Raw genomic sequence first — 9,591 nt, 5'->3', positions numbered from 1 at the left:
GAAAGCTAGGAAAACATGGGTCTCAGAGAAGACTGCTGCCTGATCATCACATGTAATCAGAGTATCTGCAGCTCTGGCCCCACTCATGATTACTTTGCAGAGTGATTCTGGAATCAGACCAGTCTAGGATCATACCTGGTTTTCCAGTTGCGTGACACTGAGCGATTCAGTTAACCCCTGTTACGTCTCTATTTCCTCATCTTTAAAACGGGGTTAATGACATTTATCACAAATGTTTGTCATTTTTCTATATGTAAGTCATGCAAGTAAAAGGCTTAGCACAGTATTTAGCACATAGCAAGCAAGTGTTAGCATTTTTTACTATAATAAGATAATATTAAAAACAATTAGGTTGAAAATTTTCAGTTCTGCTTAAGATAGGGTAAATGCATGCCACCTTCTCTTTTCCACTGATTACAACTAAAAGTCCTGGACAGACTATATGAAGCAACTATCTGAGGACTCTGAAGAGTATACAACAGCAAGTTAACTGAGGAGGAGAAAAAAGCCACAAAGAGCAACACCTATGAAGATGAGTTCCTGCTTCTTCTCTCCTCCCATACTTCCAGGCATAGATTCAAGGACTGCTTGAATCTTGAGACTGTACAACAGGCGCTAACAGAAAAAGTTGCATGAAAAGTCCTCTCTCTTGGGCCAGAGGGCTGGGAATGGGGCCCCTGGGAAAGAAAGATTTTTTACCTCTCTAAGCCCTACTTCCGTAATGAGGTGGCATTCCCGTGGCAGTGGGAATTGCACAGAAGTGGAGGTGGCATCATGGGTAGCAGCTATAGCAGCAGGGTTTCTGCAGGCTCCTTTCTCTTGCTACTTTGCCCTGAGGTAGATCCAGTTTCAGGAAGTTCATTATAGTACATGGATGCTAAAACCATGGTTTTCTAGGCAGAGCAATGAAAGGGAGTCCATAGGGGTCAGAGAATGTGGGGGGTATCATAAGGAGGAGGTAGCAGGAGAAAGGGATCCTTTAAATCTGTGTATAACGTTTGGGCTCATCATGAGTTGTGCATGTATAGAACTTGATCATAAGCAACATAGCAAAGTCTTTGAGAACTGAACTACAAGGTAGACCACCACCCTGGTCTCAGACTGAACCTGGATGGTGCATGCACAGGTAGGCCGGGTAGTACAGAAAGGCTATGAAAACTGAATTCACAATAGAGCTACAGCCTGCAGGTGGGTCAGGACTGTGGTCTGAACCTAACTAGGTTAATTGCCTACTAAAGAAAACAAACAAAAAAATAACACTCCTCAGAAATTTTTTAACAGATCCTATATTCTCATAGCATAATATTAAAATGTCCAGGATACAGTCCAAAATTATTTGACATACAAAGCACCAGGAAAATGTTAACAATCTTCAAGGGAAAAAGTAATCAACAAATGCAAACTCCAAAATGACCCAGATGTAGGAATTATCAAATATTTCAAAACACCTCTTATAGTGAATATTCATGCAGTAAGGGTGAACATTCTCAAAATGAACGAAAAGAAATAGAAGGTATGCCAAAGAACCAAGTGGAAACTTTTGAACTGATAGATACAATAACAGAACTAGAAAGTCCACTGGAGCACCTCAAAAGCAGAATAGAGATGAGAAAAAAAAGAACCAATGAGCTTGAAGTTCGATCAATAAAAATTATCCAATCTGGAAAACACAGAAGAAAAAAAAATGTTTGATAAAAAGTGAACGGATCCTCAAAGAACTGTGGTACAATATCATACGTTCTTATATATTGTGATTACAATCCTGGAAGGAGAGGAGAAATAAATTGGTGCAGAAACATATGTGAAGAAATAATGGCTAAAAAATTTCCTAATTTGGTAAAGGCCATATATTTGCAGATGCAAGTTCAGCAAACTTCAAATAGAATAAGCTCAAAGAAAACCTGCTCTTACTCATCATAATCAAAGGGGAAAAAACCAAAACAAAACAAGAAATCTTAAAAAGACCATAGAAAAACAATACATTAAAAAGGGATCAGTGACCCAAATGATGGCAGATTTCTCATCAGAAACCATGGAGGCAAAACAAAAAACAAAAAGAATAACAAAACACCAGTGGAATAACATTTTTTAGGTGCTGAAAGAAAAATACTGTCAATGCAGATTTTCATGCCCAGTGCAAACAGCACTCAGTAATTTAGGTCTGAGATCAGGTCTGGTACTTAAAATAATTTTTTTTTCACCAAATGTTCCTACTATGTTTTAGATATAGTGCTCAGTACAAGTGATTCCAGAAAGATCAAGACTCAGCTACGCCATCAAGAAACTTACTCTGAAGTCCAAGATAAGGTGGAAATGTGAGCAGTTAAGTGCCATGTAAACACTGGAGTTAAGGATGAAGTCCAGATAAGGTACTCTGGTGACACAAAGGAGGAGGTAGTTGTTTCTATTCAGGTAAAAAGAAGGAACCAGGCATAGTTTCAAGAGGAGATTATGTTTGACTTGAATATTCAAAGGTATATCCCAATGGGTAGAGAAATTAGTGCAGTACAGTAGGTACTCTGTAACAGGGAGAAACATGAATACACCCTGCAGTGGTTTGTTGGTATATTTGGGCAACTTTAAGTTTTTTAGTTATTATAGCACATGTACCTCTGAACACTTATTTTTCACTTTCACCAAATTTCCAATTTCCAGTTCCTACAGCACATTGATTGAGGGCTGGATCCAATTCTTCTTGCACACAGAGCAATCTGATTATACTGGGGAATTAATGCTCCAGGGGCAGCTTTCAACCAATGACTGATGGGAGTTGATGAATAAATACCCCAGCTCCCATACCCCTTGGACAGGATAACTCTGAAGCACTGGGGTCTCAGATTTCCCCAGTGGAATTAAGTCCTGTTTGCCCACTCTTGTTAACTTGCTTGACAATGCATACATTATTGATCTTCTTCCATTCCCTCTCCTACTTCCCCACTTGCCTGAGTAGTGTTTTTAGGGATAACTTCTCAAACAAACTATTTGAACTTGTATCCTTGTTTCAGGATCTAACTCTGAGATAACTCAAACTAAAATAGTTTCACAGATTAGGTTTCCAAAGAAGCAGATTCTGAAATGGAGATTTCGAATTTATTAAGAGGTACTCTTGTAATCAACATCTGTGAGATAAGAAAGCAGGATTGGACAGAGGGAGGAGTTGGGCTATAGTTAACAATGAAAGTCTCAAGTAACCCCATGGAGAGCTCTGAAGCTGGAGTGACTCGAGATTTGTCCCAAGTTGAGGTGAGGGGGCTTGGCTGACATTCCTTCATATCAACCAGTCATCAGATGCACGTTTAACCTTAATTACCTCCTGTAACATCCTATCTCCAAATACAGTCACACTGCAGGTTAGGGCTTCAAGATATGAATTTTGAGGGATACAATTCATCTTATAATGTGTGTCTTTATGAAGAGAGTGTTATATGATGTAGTGGACTATGCCTTTACATAGACATATGTATAAGGATGCCTCACCTTGAGCATAAGTGAAGAGAAATCCCTAAACCTTGTTTTATACAAAGCAAGGCAGTGCTCCTTAATTTATTTCAATAAGCATTTATAGAGAAGTGACTATGAGCAAGACACTGTTATCAGATGTGAAAGATACAAAAGTGAATAAGGTTACCTTAGAAGTTCTTACTGTAATTTTAAATGACTTGACTATTTTACAAAAGGACACACAAAATCTTCTTGCAAACTAAAGCTTTTCAGAAAGCAGACCACTCAACCAGAAGAAAGGGAACCTATTACCTTTCTAAATTTCAAAGAGCATCCCTATTTAAATAAAGAGTTTTCAGGGGAAGCAAATGTATGATTCATTGCTCTACAGTTATTCAGATTAAGTGAATAGTAGAGAGTTGTTTTCTGAAACAAAATACCGGAGCATACACATAAAGTGACCAAGTGCCAGACAAATATCCTACTCTACCACTTGTATACCCAGCTCTGGAGCCTCCACTCTGGACTGAAGAAGCAGCAGAGGGGTTGGTGGAGGTTGAGGCTGTAGAGAACAGATAAGTGGTAAGACTGGGCAGAAATGAGAGTTGAACAGGGCAGGGAACCTCCCCCTGTAACGCATCAATGTTATGCACTCATTAAAGCAATGGGGAGTTTGCAAGATTCAACAGTTTTCAACAGTTCAAGAAAACTGTGTCAGTGGATAATAAAAAATAAAAGTAGGGGCTTCCCTGGTGGCGCAGTGGTTGAGAGTCCGCCTGCCGATGCAGGGGACACGGGTTCGTGCCCCGATCCCGGAAGATCCCACATGCCGCGGAGCGGCTGGGCCCGCGAGCCATGGCCGCGGAGCCTGTGTGTCCGGAGCCTGTGCTCCGCAACGGGAGAGGCCACAGCGGTGAGAGGCCCACGTACAGCAAAAAAAAAAAATAAAAATAAATAAATAAATAAATAAATAAATAAATAAATAAATAAAAGTAAATTTCATTTTATTCATAGGAATTGCTAACAGAGCAATGCAGTTGACAAATGCCTACCCATTTCCATAGAAGCATACAGATGGTCCAAAGCAGAAACATGTAACTTGTTTTGAATGGGTAAATACTTGGCTTTTGGGAAAGAAAATGCTGGACACCTATTATATTCCTTAAGTCCTAGAAATTATATTCTTATAAAATATCTCAAAATATTTATTTTAAAAAAGAAAAATATAGATGTTCTATGACTCTGGTACACTGTCATTAGCAAATAAGCAATTATTGAATGATAATGGGAATGAAGAAAATGTAGGTGCATTTAGGAAGTAGGTGCATTTCTTTCACTTCCATTTTCCTGGTGAATGAATTCAGAGAAGGACTGGCTCTGACTGTTGGAGTGGATTACCAACTTTGGATAGCACTGAACTCTTGAAGTACCCAAATGGGAAAAGTCTTCAATTTGATTCTAATGATTAGAAATCATTCGTGACATGGAAGTCTCTTTCTTTACATAACTGGGTTGACTCAGAGAGGGGGCATTTCATACTAAACTTCTGGTCTACTAATGTTTGAAAATTAGACTATTAGAACCTGAGTCTTAGGTTAGAGAAAGGTGCTACCAATATTTTGGCTTCTGTTCACATTCTCTCATTTTCAAGAAAGACAATTTGACATCATTTCAAATAATCTACAGTCCCTACAAATTATGGCTGTTCTTTGTTGTTCAAATTAAAATTTGAAATTAGATATGTAACCCACCATCTCACAATAAAACATTTTGAAACTTTTCTTCTCAAAAAAACTTTTATCCTTTAATCTCTGCACAAATGTCCTATTTTATGACCTCTGTTATACCACAGAAATTATTTCTCAACAAGAAGAAACAGTTATATTAGACCAGATTTTCAAGTCATTAGAACATACTCTGATTTTATTTTTTCTACTTTAGCAATGTTATTTTCTTTTGAAGAAAAGATGATTCTGGACCTGCAGACAAAAATGCATATATAAGGGAATATCTGTTAAACAAAAGCTAATGGGATTTTGTGGAAATGTTTTCCTGTGGACTGAAAGATGGATATCCTTATATAAATCTACATAGCCTATGCATATGCTGTGGTTCAGAGCAACCTTCAAGGTTTTATCCTTTTGTCTCCATCGTGAAACCTGGGTCTTCACTCATGCATAACGAAACCAAGGAAAATATATAACCCGAGTTTCCAAGTATTGTTTCTCAACTCAGTTTTCTCTATTTATACCTTGGGCTTTGAATATTGAAATGAAATCTGGATGGAATAAAATTAGTACAGGAAGGGACCCCTGTCCTTTGAGGTAAAAGAGGTTAAATTGTTCCCTTGCCAACTTCTAAATTTGAAAATGATCAGGTGGTGTGATTTTTATTTTTTCTTCTTTTTCATTGAAATGGAATGACTCTAACATCGAGCTGGGTTTCACAATGAAAAGGTTTTCTATGTTATTAACTTTGTACAAATATTTATTGCGATGATCTCTGATTTTAGATATGTAGTCTGGGTTTTCCTGAATAAAGTCAACTTGGATAGGTTAACTTTGAAAAAAAAGAGAATGCAGGATCTTGGAACTTGAAGATAGAACAGTTAGATTCCCCAGAAAATCATTCAGGGACTGCAAAGGAACCCTTGCCATTATTCTCGGGCAATGGGACAAGCAGTAGTAAGCTAAGAGTTGCTAGGATGGTAGGTTCCTGAGGAGTCTTTGCGGAAGAACTCATCCCTTTACATGAAAGCAACTCAGAACCTGCCTTTGACTGCAAGAGTCATTTGTCATTAACATAGTACCGTGCTTTTCAAACTTTTATATAGAATGAGAATTTTTTAAAGGAAAATCTCTGCCAAAGCTAAATAGATAATGCAGACAGAAGCAGGGTTACTTTGGTTGATTTGGACCGATCAGTGGGCTCCACATAAGCCCCAAGGCTTGGCAGAGCCATAATAGCAAAACATGGAATCAGAGAGTCAACTCAATCCCTTACTAGTTGTTGGAACTTAGACAATTTATAGTCTTTTTGAGCATGTGTGTGCACATGCATGCGTGCGTGTGTTTGTATTAATTTTTGCCTCTCAGGATTGTTGTGAAGATAAGTGATAATACACATAAAGTGCTTAGCCCAGTACCTTGCATGTAAGTAGATATTCAAAAATTGCCACTACTCTTATCATCATCATCATAATGAGTCGTACTCTGTATGGAATCATACAGGAACCATGTTCCAGGCTTGCTCTAAAGGGCTATATGTGCATTAACCCTTATAATGTACAGATGATGACACTGAGGCTTAGGAAGTTTAAGTAGTTTATCCAACGCAGATAGTGGAGTTGGATTTAAGCTTCTGGATTTAACTCTAGAGCTTGAGTCCTTAACCCCACTGTACAGTTGCTTCTCATTAATAATACAGCACAGGACTCAGTGTGTACCTGTGAAGATCATTCACTCCATCTTAGCTTCCTCCTATTCAAATGGGGAATACTTCCCTTAGCAATGAGAGGCTCAAATGAGGGAAAGTCTGTCGTGTCACATGCAAAAGACTTCTATTTTTATATGGCAACTTATATGGTCAGTTCCTTTTATGCAGTTTGATTATATGAAATAACAACCACCAAATCTTCATTTGCATCTGTTTTGTGTGGAAGCCACTCAGGTCACAAACAGGCCTGAACTTTATCAACACTCCAAACTCCAAAATGGAACTTATTTAGCTTTAAGCTAGGTTCTCAGAAAAAAAAGTTTGCCATGTCTAATGAACAGTTTTGCTGTGGGCTGCTTTTGAGAATAAGAGATTGTCATATAAGTACTTGGCATGGGGCATTGTGTATCACACAGAAATAAAAAGATAGATACTGAGTGAGACGTGGAAGCAAGTCTTCCAGCTGAAACTATCTTGTGGAGAGTAGAAAATGCTGGGCGGGAATTCTGGAGAGAGCTGGGAACTGGGCTTCTAGAGTGAGTGTGTATATTGAGAAAGATGGTGTGGAGAGAGAAAAAGAAGAGAATTGAGGACAGAAGAGGGATGTCCACACTCCAAGGAAGTATAGTTAACAGAGGAAACTGCAGGGTGGTCTGAAGGGTAGGAGGGCTCCCATGAAGCCAAAGGGCTTCCGAAAAGCAAGGAGGATGAAGAATGGAAATAGGCTATGAGATGGGTTCTAGTAATGGGTAGCTTCCAAAGAAATAGCTTCTTAGCTTGCTTGCTGGAAAGTAACCACCACTGGCCCATCTTACATAAATTATGCACTTCCCTCAAGGAGTTACCTTCCATGAAGTTTTTCTGACTGTTCCATTCTTCGTGCATTCCCCCCTCCTGAGAATTCCTGTAGCACTTAGAGACCGCCAGTGCACTCAGCCCTGGTGTACACCACCCTGCATTTCACTGGCGAAGGGGGGTGGAGGGCTCACAAGCCTCCCCAGCGGGATGGAAGCAACTTGACAGCTTTGCTTCTCCCTTCAGGGATTACACCACCTGCCTTCTAACGGGACCTCCTGCACAGCTGTAAATCCCCAGTGGTACCTTCTCCACAAGGCAGTTAGTGTGACTTTTAAATGTAAAGCAGATCACAGGACACCCGTGCTTAAAACCTACAATGGCTTTCCATCACACTTGGGAAAAACTCAGGCTCTCGGACTCTAGCCTACAGTTAATCCGAAGCCCCACCTCTCAGACTTCAACTCCCTCCACTCCCCTATCACTCACCCACTCAGCAATGCCGGCTGTTTCTGTCTCAGAGCCTTTAAACTTCCCATTCCTTCTGCTTTATTTTTATTTTTTTTTAGAGAGGGGCTCTTTTTAAAAAAAATTAATTAATTAATTATTTTTTGGCTGTGTTGGGTCTTCGTTGCTGTGTGCAGGCTTTCTTTAGTTTCAGTGAGCAGGGGATGCTTTTCGTTGCGGTGCGCAGGCTTCTCATTGTCGTGGCTTCTCTTGTTGTGGAGCACGGGCTCTAGGCATGCAGGCTTCAGTAGTTGTGGCACGTGGGCTCAGTCGTTGTGGCTTGCGGGCTCTAGAGCGCAGGCTCAGTAGTTGTGGCACATCGGCTTAGTTGCTCCGCGGCATGTGGGATCTTCCCAGGCCAGGGCTCGAACCCGTGTCCCTTGCATTGGCAGGCGAGTTCTTAACCACTACACCACCAGGGAAGCCCCCTTCTGCTTTAAATGTTCTTTCCCCAGAATTTCATATGGCTTCCTCTTCCTCACCATTCGTGTCTCGCCCAAATAGCTTCCCTTTCGCAAGGCCAACCACTCTGATGAATGTGGTAAGCTTCTCACCCCACATCATTCTCTATAGTATTATCACACGGTCTTCGCCATGGTGAGGAACTGACGTGATCTTATGTACTTGTTTGTTGGTGCGGTGGTTGTTTCTCACTCTTCGTCCGATGCTTTGCTGAGTAGGAGTTCTGTCTCCTTCACAGCTCTGTCTCCAGCACAAGAGGAGCTGCTGACACCTAGTGGGTGCTTCTTCACGAAGTCTGGCTTGCCGACCAACTCAAGGCTTTTGGACAGTCTGCTGCCTCTCAGGCCTGGATCTTCCTTCCTCCTTCTGTTGTCTCTCCTTCAACCAGGCCCTTCTGATACCCTGATCTAAATCAGCCTCTCTGTTATTCTCTCTTTCATAAAACCCTGTTATTTCCTTCAAAGCCCTTTCACAGTTTTCAAATTCATACCTATTTATGTGTTTACATTCTGTCTCCCCCAACAGACTGTAAGTTTCAGCAGGGCAAAGACTGTACACAATATATACCTTGAGGGATATATATTATATACATCTTGGCCACTGCACCCTATGCCTGGCACATAGTAGGTGCTCACTTATTCTGTATTGAATGAGTATTAAAATATTCCTCCCAGGTTTAACCATAGAGTAGAATATTAAAAAAAATAGCTAGGGAAGGATTGATACATACTTCCTCCTTAGGGAAAATTTAGATATTCTTTTTTTTTTTTTTTTTTTTTTTTTTTTTTTTTTTTTTTGCGGTACGCGGGCCTCTCACTGTTGTGGCCTCTCCCGTTGCAGAGCACAGGCTCCGGACGTGCAGGCTCAGCGGCCATGGCTCACGGGCCCAGCCGCTCCGCGGCATGTGGGATCTTCCCGTACCGGGGCACGAACCCGTGTTCCCTGCATCGG

Source organism: Mesoplodon mirus, assembly GCF_964341445.2.
Source record: "Mesoplodon mirus genome assembly, chromosome: 9".
Taxonomy (NCBI): domain Eukaryota; kingdom Metazoa; phylum Chordata; class Mammalia; order Artiodactyla; family Ziphiidae; genus Mesoplodon; species Mesoplodon mirus.
The sequence above is the reverse complement of the archived record's forward strand: the minus strand, read 5'-3'. Positions refer to the sequence as shown.